An 11,856-nucleotide genomic window follows, 5' to 3' on the forward strand; every position below is an offset into this window, starting at 1 on the left:
TTCAATTACTGGATACAGCACCATACAGACAGCAAGTACTAAATACTTGTTTATTGAATAAATGTTGGCTAATGAATAATGATCAGGATCTTTAATCAATAGTTTTATTGCCTTTAATTATAAATAGATGAGCAGGTTACTTAAAAAGTCTTGGCTGGGCACGGTGGCTCATGCCTGCAATCCCAGCACTTTGGGAGGCCGGGGTGGGCGGATCACCTGAGGTCAGGAGTTCGAGACCAGCCTGACCAACATGGTGAACCCCTTCTCTATTAAAATACAAAAATTAGCCAGGAGTGGTGGTGTGCGCCTGTAATCCCAGATACTCGGGAGGCTGAGGCAGGAGAATCGCTTGAACCCAGGAGGCAGAGGTTGTAGTGAGCCGAGATCTTACCACTACACTCCATCCTGGGCGACAGAGCGAGACTCTGTCTCACACACACACAGAAAGGCTCCCAAACCCAAATGTCATTCACCACCTGCTGGCTGGCGCCTAAAGTCTACACAGTTAGAGTGTAGGTTTTTGTTCAAGTCCTGCTCCCTTACTCGCTAGCAGTGCAGTTTGAGGTAAGTCTCTTGAGATTCTATTTCCCATCTTTAAAATGGAGATGGTGGAGACAATATGCTCCACTTAAGAACATTGAGAGGATCAAATATGAGAATACATATAAACTGCTTAGGATAGTGCCTGCTACACAGTAAATGTCAATAAATATTGGAATTAATGCTACGGCCACCACAGTTTCATCCCATTGCCAAAGGTTTTGTCCATTTTTTCACACCAAGGGAAAGATAGCCTAGTGGTTAAGGTCTGCCATTTACCCCACAGTGAGAGTGACTCTTAAGATTCTACCCTATTGGCCGGGCGCGGTGGCTCACGCCTGTAATCCCAGCACTTTGGAAGGCCGAGGCGGGCGGATCACAAGGTCAGGAGATCGAGACCATGGTGAAACCCCGTCTCTACTAAAAATAGAAAAAAATTAGCCGGGCGCAGTGGCGGGCGCCTGTAGTCCCAGCTACTCGGGAGGCTGAGGCCGGAGAATGGCGTGAACCCGGGAGGCGGAGCTTGCAGTGAGCCGAGATTGCGCCACTGCACTCCAGCCTGGGTGACAGAGCGAGACTCCGTCTCAAAAAAAAAAAAAAAAAAAAAAAAAAAAAAAAAAGATTCTACCCTATTAGAGGTAGGAACCTGGAAGCAGAGATGACTAAGACATGATTCCTGTCTTCCAAGAACATTCGATCTAGTCCAGTGAATCCGGTCCCTAATGGCTAACAGTGCAAGAATTTCCCATTGACAAAGCACTTTCTCATATACCATTCTGTGCATCTTCACAACTCTGCAAGAGATGTTACCAGCCCCGTTTGGAATTGAGGAAACAGGTTTGCTTAGGGTATGTGCCTCACAAATGTCACATAGCTAGTGAGTAGCTAGGTCAGGATCAGAATGTGTGTCCTGTTCACAAGGCCATTCCTCTGGGACCTGAGAGAATGGATTTTGATAGGTGCAAAGGGACGAAGGACCTAGGATTCCTGAGGGAGCTCAGAGAGTAGAAGAAGGAGTAAGCTGGATGCAAGTAACAACTTCCTCCTCTTTTGTCCCACCAGCAGTAGAAGGCAAGTGACAGTTATGAGAGAAATGGTGGGGTGGCGGAGAGAGCTAACTGGGGAGAGGTCTTGTCTATAGGAGTCTCCTTTGATTGCTGGCCCCTCCCCACCCCTCCCGTTGTTTTCCCACTGCCCCAGTTTTATCAAAGGGCAATTAAGCTCTTTTTTCTCAACAGTCTAAGGAGGCTACATTTGTCACTCAGGTCCTTTATTTTCAGGTCTGCCTTCTTCTCTTTTTTTTTTTTTTTTTTTCCAACTAATGCGTCCTCTTATAATTAGAGTTTTACAGTCACTTGTAATTAGGCCCATTTAGTGCTTTACAGTAGGATACTTTTAACCTATTTCCCCTTGTAATTAGGGACCTCCACCCAGGTATACGTACCCAGGAAACAGATATAGATAAAGGGAGAGGGTAGGGGCTGGGTCAAAGGCACACATGGATATATGTACACACAAGCACACACATACACACAGGACTGCATGCTCGCTGGCTCCGTGCGTGGGGATGTCTGTGAGTGCAGCAGATGCACTGTTGCCTTTGTACAAATGCTGGAGCCATGTGGTTGTAAGGAGAGCATTTGGTTGTATGTTCAAGTATACTTGGGAACAGAAGGTGGGTATGGAGGGAGTTCCGGTTGCGTGTGAATGTGTTAGGGAAAGGGAGTAGGCAAGCTGAAAAGTGGTCAGCTCCTATAATCTCTATCCAAGGAAGGAATTTATTGTTAATAGATAATACATGACACATGGTTCCAAATTCAAAAGGTACAAAAAGCTATACAGTAAAAAGAGCTCTCCCTCCTCTCCATCCCCAACCATCCAATTCTCTTCTCAAAAGGCAATTTTGGGTCTGGCGCAGTGGCTCACGCCTGTAACCCCAGGACTTTGGGAGGCCGAGGCAGGTGGATCACTTGAGGTCAGGAGTTCGAGACCAGCCTGGCCAACATGGCAAAACCCTGACTCTATTAAAAATACAAAAATTAGTCAGATGAGGTGGCTCTCACCTGTGGTTCCAGCTACTCGGGAGGCTGAGGCAAGAGGATCGCTTGGACCCAAGAGGCAGAGGTTGCAGTGAGCCGAGATCTCGCCACTGCACTCCAGCCTGGGCAACAGAGCAAGATTACATTTAAAAAAAAAAAAAAAAAAGACTGAGCATGATGGCTCATGCCTGTAGTCCCAGCACTTAGGGAGGCTGACGCGGGCAGATCACGAGGTCAGGAGCTCAAGACCAGTCTGGTCAATACGGTGAAACCCTGTCTCTACTAAAAACACAAAAATTAGTCTGGCGTGGTAGCGCGTGCCTGTAATCCCAGCTACTTGGGAGGCTGAGGCAGAAGAATCGCTTGAACCCGGGAGGCGGAGGTTGCAGTGAACCGAGATGGTGCCACTGCACTCCAGCCTGGGCAACGGAGCGAGACTCCGTCTCAAAAAAAAAAAAAAAAAAAAAAAAAAAAAAGGATTGGCGGTGCGTGGGGCCGGCGGGCAGTTGGCGTGAGCGGGACCGGAGCTGAGGCAGGAAGAGCCCACGCCACGGTGGAGAAGGAGGAGACTGGCGGCGGCATCAGCGGGGAGGAGGCTGGTGCAGTATGACCGGCAGATCTGCCTGTGGGGACTGGAGGCCCAAAAGCGGCTGCGGGCCTCCCGGGTGCTTCCTGTCGGCATGAAAGGACTCTGGGCTGAAATTGCCAAGAATCTCATCCTGGCTGGAGTGAAAGGACTGCCCATGCTGGATCACGAACAGGTATCTCCAGAAGATCCCGGAGCAGAAGATCCCGGAGCTCAGTTCTTGATTCGTACTGGGTCTGTTGGCGGAAACAGGGCTGAAGCCTCTTTGGAGCAAGCTCAGAATCTTAACCCCATGGTGGATGTGAAGGTGGACACTGAGGATATACAGAAGAAACCAGAGTCATTTTTCACTCACTTTGATGCTGTGTGTCTGACTTGCTGCTCCAGGGATGTCATAGTTAAAGTTGACCAGATCTGTCACAAAAATAGCATCAAGTTCTTTACAGGAGATGCTTTTGGATACCATGGATACACATTTGCCAATCTAGGAGAACATGAGTTTGTAGAAGAGAAAACTAAAGTTGCCAAAGTTAGCCAAGGAGTAGAAGATGGGCCTGATACCAAGAGTAAAACTTGATTCTTCTAAGACAACGCTGGTCAAAAAGAAGGTGGTCTTCTGCCCCGTTAAAGAAGTCCTGGAGGTGGACTGGAGCAGTGGGAAAGCAAAGGCTACTCTGAAGCACACGACCTCTGGCCACTTTCTGCTTCAAGTGCTCCTAAAGTTCCACACAGAAAAAGGAAGAGATCCCAGTTCTGATACATACGGGGAAGATTCCGAGTTGTTGCTCCAGATATGAAACGATGTGCTTGACTCACCAGGTATTAGTCCTGACCTGCTTTCTGAGGACTTTGTCAGGTACTGCTTCTCCAAGATGGCCCCAGTGTGTGCGGTGGTTGGAGGGATTTTGGCACAGGAAATTGTGAAGGCCCTGTCTCAGTGGGACCCTCCTCACAACAACTTCTTCTTCTTCTATGGCATGAAGGGGAATGGGATTGTGGAGTGCCTTGGCCCCAAGTGAACCCAAGACTTGGCAGCCCCGGAGATGCCAGTTGCAACATGCCCGCCTATATTCCCTGTCCCCCTGCTTCATGAAGGCATCTCCAGGCAAGGAAAACTGAAGTCATTGGCCCAATACAAAACATTTCCTGCGACGAAGGAGGTGGTGCCGTCATGCTGCTTCCCATCACCAGCAGCTGCTCGACAAGGGGCGCAGGGCAGCTGTCTTTGTTCCAGCACTGTTCAGACAGCCTGGCATCCCGGGCCTGCCAGCTCCCCTGAGTGAAGAGCACTTCCAAGCACCCCTCTGCCCCTTCTCTGTCCTCATGCTGTCATGGCCTCGCCAGCCCTCTGGGGTATTGTGGGTGATGCCTGCCAGGAACGAGCATGCTCTGTTGCTTAGGAGCCTCTTGCCACCTTCTCGGACTTACTCCCCACCTGACGTCTTGCAGAGAGGAGCGTGACTTCAGATGGAGAGTAAGCCCAGGCCCCGTGAGGCACCAGTGGAAGTGCAGCTCCAAGTTCAGACAGGTGCTCTTAGAGAGGAAACCCACCACAGGCAAATGCATTGGAGTTTGAGACCCTGACAAACAACAGGTGGCATCTGGTGTGCTGTTCTTGAGTTTTCATTTAGGATTAGTTGAGTTCCAGCTGGGTTTTGGGAGAAAGGAGATGTTACTAAGTCTTGGATGTTAGGGCAAGACCCTGCAAGGAGCTTGTCTTTCAAGGCAGGTTCCTGGGGCTTCAGGGCTAGGAGGGAGGAGCCTGCCCTTTTAACAGAACCCCAGTCACCCATGTGGCCCAGGCCATTCAGAGGCTGTTGCATAAACAAAGGTGTTGGACCTTTGTTTACCTCCCAAACCACAGCTGTTTGTGTTTCACATATGTTCTGAATTTTCCTTGGTTATTTTTAAAGGAATGATAATGAAGTCACTTGCTTTAGGGGGAAAAAAAAGTCAATCTTAGGTAACAAGAAAAACACAGGCAATCTTTATTACCAGAGCTATTCTAAATAGAGTTTTCCTAACAGAGTGATAGCCAAGTGTACACCTTGTTCTAAACCTTGCTTTTTTCATTTAAAAATATATCTGTTGTCTGTTATTGTTAATAGTCTTGGTTAGTGTTCCACATTTGTCTAGACAGAGCTTTTCTCTATCTTTGTAATGCCTGTATTGTGTTTTGTGTTCATACCACTATTGCTTAATTTACAACTCTCTCATGAAGTAAAAATGTTTTTTTCTCATTTTAGGAAAGACATTTTTCTTTTTTCTTTCTTTTTTTTCTTTCTTTCTCTTTTTGTTTTTTCTTTTTGAGATGGAGTCTTGCTCTGTTGCCCAGGCTGAGTGCAGTGGTGCGATCTTCTGCCTCCTGGGTTCAAGTGATTCTCCTGCCTCAGCCTCTGGAGTAGCTGGGACAATAGGCGTGTACTACCACACCTGGCTAATTTTTTTTTTATATATATATATATAATATATTTATTATATATATATATATATATATATTATATATTTTTATATATATATATATATATATTTTTTTTTTTTAAGCAGAGATGGGGTTTTACCATGTTGGCCGGGCTGGTCTTGAACTCCTGACCTCAGGTGATCCGCCTGCCTCAGCCTCCCAAAATTCTGGGTTTACGAGCATGAGCCACTGCACCCTCCTTCTCTCATTTTTATGCTAAGGAAACTTAAGCATGTTCAGAGCAACTCAGGCAAGTCTAGACCCTGAAAACCTCAGGCAGGAATTCCAGCAAGGATTTAGGGCAGGAGGGAAATGTAGTTAGGTAAAGGACCTGCCTTAGTGAGGAGGGGGCTGCAGGTGTGGTTGGAATTCTGAGACACCAGCCATCAGAGGTGCCTGAAATTTCCCTGCTTGGCTCTAATGCCCTAGGGTGGCCAATCAGTCTGTAAACACTTACTGAACACTTATTAGTGATCTATGGCTTCATAACAATTTACTCCAAAACTTAGTGGCTCACAACAACGAGAATAAATTTTTATCTCTAATGATGTATGTAAGTCAGGAATTCCAAAGCAGCTTGGTTGGGTGTTTCTGGCTCAGACCTTTGCATGAAGTGGTGGTCAACATGTCAGCCAGGGCTGCAGTCATCTGAAGGCTTGACTGGGGACAGAGATCCATGTTTTCAAGGTGGTTCACTCACACAGCCAGCAAGTTAGTGCTGGCTTTCAGCGAGAGCCTCCGTTCCTCTCTCTGTGCGTCCCTCCACAGAGCCGCTTGAGTGTCTGTATTTGTTTCGAAATTGTTGCATAGAAAATTACCACAAACTTAGTAGGTTAAAACAGTACCCATTTATTATCTCACAGTTCTGCAGGTCAAAAGTGCAGGCAGGCTCAACTGGTCTCTCTGCTTCCAAGGCCAAAATCAAGGTGTCAGCTGGTCTCGGTTCTCACTGGGAGATTCTAGGGAAGATTCTGCTTCCAAACCCATTGAGGTTGTTGCCAGAATTGTTCCATGCAGTTTACAGGATTGAGGTCTCCATTTTCTGGCAGGCTGTTAGCTGAGGGCTGCTCTCAGCTTCCAGAGGCCACTCTCAGGCCCAGGGGCTCCCTCTATTGTTAAATCAGCAACAATGCATCAGGTCCTTCTTGAGTTTTGAATCTCTCTGACTTCCTCTTCTGCCCCCAGCTGAAGAAAACTCTCAGCTTTTAAAGGGCTCATAGGATTAGATTGGGCCCACTCACTCTTCCTATTGTAACATCAACTGATTAGTAAACTTAATTACATCTGCAAAATCTCTCTTGCCATGCAACATAAGATAGTGATGGGAGGCCAGGCATGGTGGCTCACACCTGTAATCCCAGCACTTTGGGAGGACGAGGTGGGCAGATCACTTGACATCAGGAGTTCAAGACGAACCTGGCCAATATGGCAAAAACCTGTCTCTACTAAAAATACAAAAAACAAACAAACAAAAAACAATAGCTGGGCCTGCTGGGATGCACCTGTAGTCCCAACTATTTGGGAAGCAGAGGCAGGAGAATCACTTGAACCTGGGAGGCTGAGCTTGCAGTGAGCTGAGATCATGCCACTGCACTCCAGCCTGGGCGACAGAAAGAGATTCTGTCTCCAAAAAAAAAAATAGTGATTGGGGCCGGGCGCGGTGGCTCAAGCCTGTAATCCCAGCACTTTGGGAGGCCGAGACGGGCAGATCACGAGGTCAGGAGATCGAGACCATCCTGGCTAACACGGTGAAACCCTGTCTCTACTAAAAAATACAAAAAACTAGCCGGGCGAGGTGGCGGGCGCCTGTAGTCCCAGCTACTCGGGAGGCTGAGGCAGGAGAATGGCGTGAACCCGGGAGGCGGAGCTTGCAGTGAGCTGAGATCCGGCCACTGCACTCCAGCCTGGGCGGCAGAGCGAGACTCCGTCTCAAAAAAAAAAAAAAAAAAAAAAAAAATAGTGATTGGAACACACTAGAGTGCAAAGATTATAGGGGCCAGCAGAGTATGAGATTTCCAGTTCTTCCACGTCTTCACTAACATTTGGTAGTATCTTCTTTTCTCACTTTTACTGTCCCTGCTGGCCATTTAACACTATTAATTCAGCAAGCACTTACTGAGCCTCCACAACTTTGTGCTGAGTGCCTAAAATCACGTAAACACGAACCAAGTAGGTACTCAATAAATATTTGTTGGCTGATTTTCCAGATGTTGGAGACATAAAATTAATTAGACGTGAACTCTGCTCTCAAGGAGCTTAAAAGTAAATATGTAGAGAAGGACTGATGACCAGCACATAAACAACACAATAAAAAAAGCAATAAGGGCCAAAAGGAGGGGAATTCAGAAGAAAGAGAAAATGCCTTTTAATTTAGAAAGACTCAAATCAAGGGAAACATCCTTGAGTGAGTGGCATTTGAATGGGTTTTGTAAGAACAAATTAGGATTTAGATATGCAGAGGTGATGGAGAACAGTGGTAGTGGCTAATATTTCAAACAGACAGAAAGAGCATGGGTGAGGCTGGGCGCAGTGGCTCATACCTGTAATCCTAGCACTTTGGGAGGCTGAGGTGAATGGATTGCTTGAGCTCAGGAGTTTGATACCAGCCTGGACAACGTGGTGAAACCCCAACACTACAAAAAAATACAAAAATTAGCCAGGCATGGTGGCACGTGCCTGTAGTTCCAGCTACTTGGTAGGCTGAGGCAGGAGGATCCCTTGAGCCTGGAAGATCAAGGCTGCAAAGAGCTGAGATTGCACCACTGCACTCCAGCCTGGGTGCAGAGTGAGACCCTGTCTCAAAAAAAAAAAAAAAAAAAAAAAAAAAAAAAAAAAAAAGAAAGAAAGAAAGAAAAAAGAAAGGAAGAAAGAAAAGAAAAGAAGCCTCAGTGATAAAGATTCTCCGGTCTAAGAACTGCACGCTTGGAGCTTTCTGAACACTTTCAATGCCCAGAGGTATTTTGTTTGGTCTTGTCAATCAAATTTAAATTTGAATGCATTTCGTAGAGCATGCATTTTGTAATTCTAGTTTAGTCAATACAAGATCCTGTTGTCCTAAACCCCTCTTCAGCCTCTTCATAGATTTATGGTATCCACCTGGCATCTGAGGGATTTGTGTTTGAGAGCATGGAGTTCAATCCATTTGTTTTACACATAAGAAAACTGAAGCTCCAAAAAAGTTAAATGACTCAAGGAAGTACTGAGAGTCAGTGGTGGAGTTTCTACCTGAATTCCAGCCTCTTGATGTCCTGTCTGAGCTTCTTTGGCAGAGGCTGATAGACTAAGGAGCTCCGTCACTCTTAGATAAACCTGCTTTGGCTGTCAACCAATATGTATGTTTGTTTTTTCTTGAGAGAAGTTTTATAAAGGAAGAGGGAAGAGTTCACGATTCCTAGGCAAAGAAGAGGAGAGAGGCTGAAATGTGCTTCCTTTTTTTCATTTTGCTTGGACCTAAATGGAGGAAATTTCTTAACTAAAATTAAAAGGCAACTAGAATATCTCTTCCCATCTCATGAAATACATTGCTTTCTAAAGTCAACCGAATCCAAGCAGCTGACTTTCAAAATGGGGCCGAAGGAAACTCTAAAGTGCCACCTGGTGGCCATCTTCAGCACACGCGAAAAGGAAAAGGGATTGCAGTGAGATACTTGATTCAAGTAGGGCTGATAGCGTAGAAAACTCCCCAGCAAAAAAACTGGTATTAAAAGTAACAAGAAAGACCGGGCGCGGTGGCTCACGCCTGTAATCCTAGCACTTTGGAAGGCCGAGGAGGGCGGATTGCCTGAGTTCAGGAGTTGGAGAATAGCCCGCGCAGCACGGTGAAACCCCGTCTCTACTAAAATACAAAAAATTGGCTGGGCGTTGCGGCGTGCGCCTGTAGTTCCAGCTACTCGGGAGGCTGTGGCTGGAGAATTGCTTGAACCCGTGAGGCGGAGGTTGCAGTGAGGTTCAGGACTTTTAAAGCACTTGTGAGAATGTCTTCCCGTAGGACTAAGGAAACAGGTGATACAGAAACAGATAAGGACATCCGGTGAGAGGAGTAAGGTAGGAAGGGATGAGGGTTCTAACCTTCCTACAGGCTTGGGAGTACTTAGCCTGGGGATGTTTCTCCAAGCCTTCAAGTTGTCTGCAAGAGAGACAGTGCCATATATATGGTGTTTTTCAATATATTTTTACAAATACTATTTATGTTTTAAAATATGCATTGAACATGGAGAAACACCGTCTCTACTAAAAATATAAAATTAGCTAGGCGTGGTGGTGGTGCATGCCTGTAATCCCAGCTACTCGGGAGGCTGAGACAGGAGAATCGCTTGAACCCATGAGGCGGAGGTTGCGGTGAGCCAAGATCGCGCCATTGCACTCCAGCCTGGGCAACAAGAGCGAAACTCTGTCTCAGAAAAAAAAAAAAAAAAAAAAAAGCACTGAATTTATTACAGATTTATAACATAACCACAATAAAAGAGGTGAGAAAAAAGATTTAAGTAACTTTGGACTGTTAGTTAACTATGTACTCTAAAGGTAAAGAGCACACAATATTTTACTGTATTTAGTAAATTTGTTTTTCACAAGGCTGTAGGTTAGAAATTCTAAAATTGTTTTATGTGTAATCTAGTGTTGAACAAATAAGTAAATATATTGTGAATAATAACCACCAAATTTTTTACTGTCAGAGAAAGGAATTAAAAACAAGAAAGGGAAATAATATAATGAACCCTGAAAACTGGAATGGAACTGGAGGTATCAATATAAAATCATAGTTTTTTTTGGTTTTTGTTTTTTGTTTTATTCAGATGGAGTCTCTCTCTGTTGCCCAGGCTGGAGTATAGTGGTGAGATCTCAGCTTACCACAACCTCCATCTCCCGAGTTCAAGCAATTCTCCTGCCTCAACCTCCCGAGTACCTGAGACTACCGGCGTGCGCCACCACCCCCGGCTAATTTTTGTATTTTTAGTAGAGACAGGGTTTCACTATGTTGGCCAGGCTGGTCTCAAACTCCTGACCTTGTGATCCGCCCGCCTTAGCCTCCCAAAGTGCTGGGATTAAAGGCATGAGCCACTGCACCTGGCAAAGTCATAGTTTTTAATAGAGACAGAAACAAGTACAGACATGTTTAAGTGTACACATACGTATATTTCCTAGCCCTGCTCACTGAGTGAGGAAGCAATGACACCCCAATAGCAGTAAGCATCTAGTGCCCAGATCTCTTTTTGTTTGTTTGTTTGTTTGTTTGAGATGGAGTCTCACTCTGCTGCCCAGGCTGGAGTGCAGTGGCACGATCTCGGCTCACTGCAAGCTCTGCCTCCTGGGTTCTCGCCATTCTCCTGCCTCAGCCTCCCGAGTAGCTGGGACTACAGGTGCCCGCCACCATGCCCGGCTAATTTTTTTTTTTTTTTTTTTTTTTTTTTTTTTTTTGTATTTTTAGTAGAGACGGGGTTTCACCACAGATCTTTCTTTCTAAATATTATTCTCCAGTAAAAAGGAACCCGGTCTACTTAAAGGGATAGCTGATTATACGGCTGGGGCAGGGAAGAATGGAATGAACTTAGGACAACTTGTGGAGCACTATAGTAACTAAGGAAGTGCTCAAAAAATGATGGACACAATGTTGAAATGACACAAGCCAACTTGGTAGGACTCCTAGATCTGGGACAATCTGAACAACAAAAATGTTTAAAAGATAATAATAAAATGTTCACTCACAGATTAAAACCAATATTCATGAACCCATACTTATTTAAATAAAAAATTGAATAAAAAAATAAATGAGGAAGAAAGGAGAGTTCTTTCTTACTGTAACACTCCGATTAATAAATGCAGAAGGAGTGATGCAAATAGAAAGTCACCAGTTGCAAAGATCACGGTAAAAATTGTTTTTCAAGAACGCATCAGTGGATGCTAAAATTCATGGATGAAGCTGTTACCAGAAACATGATATTTATATAGTCTCTAAGTATTTTTCCATGAGATACTTATTAATTACAGTGAGAAATGTCGTAAGTTCACAATGTAGAAATGTGGCATGTATAGCCTTAACCAAGATTAAAGCTTATTGTGTGCTTCCTGATATGATGAACTGAGAAGAACATGGCATCCCTTATGTGATGTCCTTACCAAAAATGCATAACCTGAATTTAACGTCTGCAAGGAATGCAGACCTACCCAAATGGAGGGATATTCTACAAAATAACTGACAGTCGCTCTTCAAAGGAGTCAAGGTTGGAAAAGAT

The 11,856-nt window shown here is 45.2% G+C and overlaps 1 pseudogene; it reads left to right on the forward strand.

The window, feature by feature from the left end:
- The first annotated feature begins 3,180 nt into the window (after nucleotides 1-3,180).
- LOC126934826 (SUMO-activating enzyme subunit 1-like) lies at nucleotides 3,181-4,184 on the forward strand (annotated as a pseudogene).
- Nucleotides 4,185-11,856: the final 7,672 nt, after the last annotated feature.

This window comes from Macaca thibetana, chromosome 14, assembly GCF_024542745.1.
Source record: "Macaca thibetana thibetana isolate TM-01 chromosome 14, ASM2454274v1, whole genome shotgun sequence".
NCBI lineage: Eukaryota > Metazoa > Chordata > Mammalia > Primates > Cercopithecidae > Macaca > Macaca thibetana.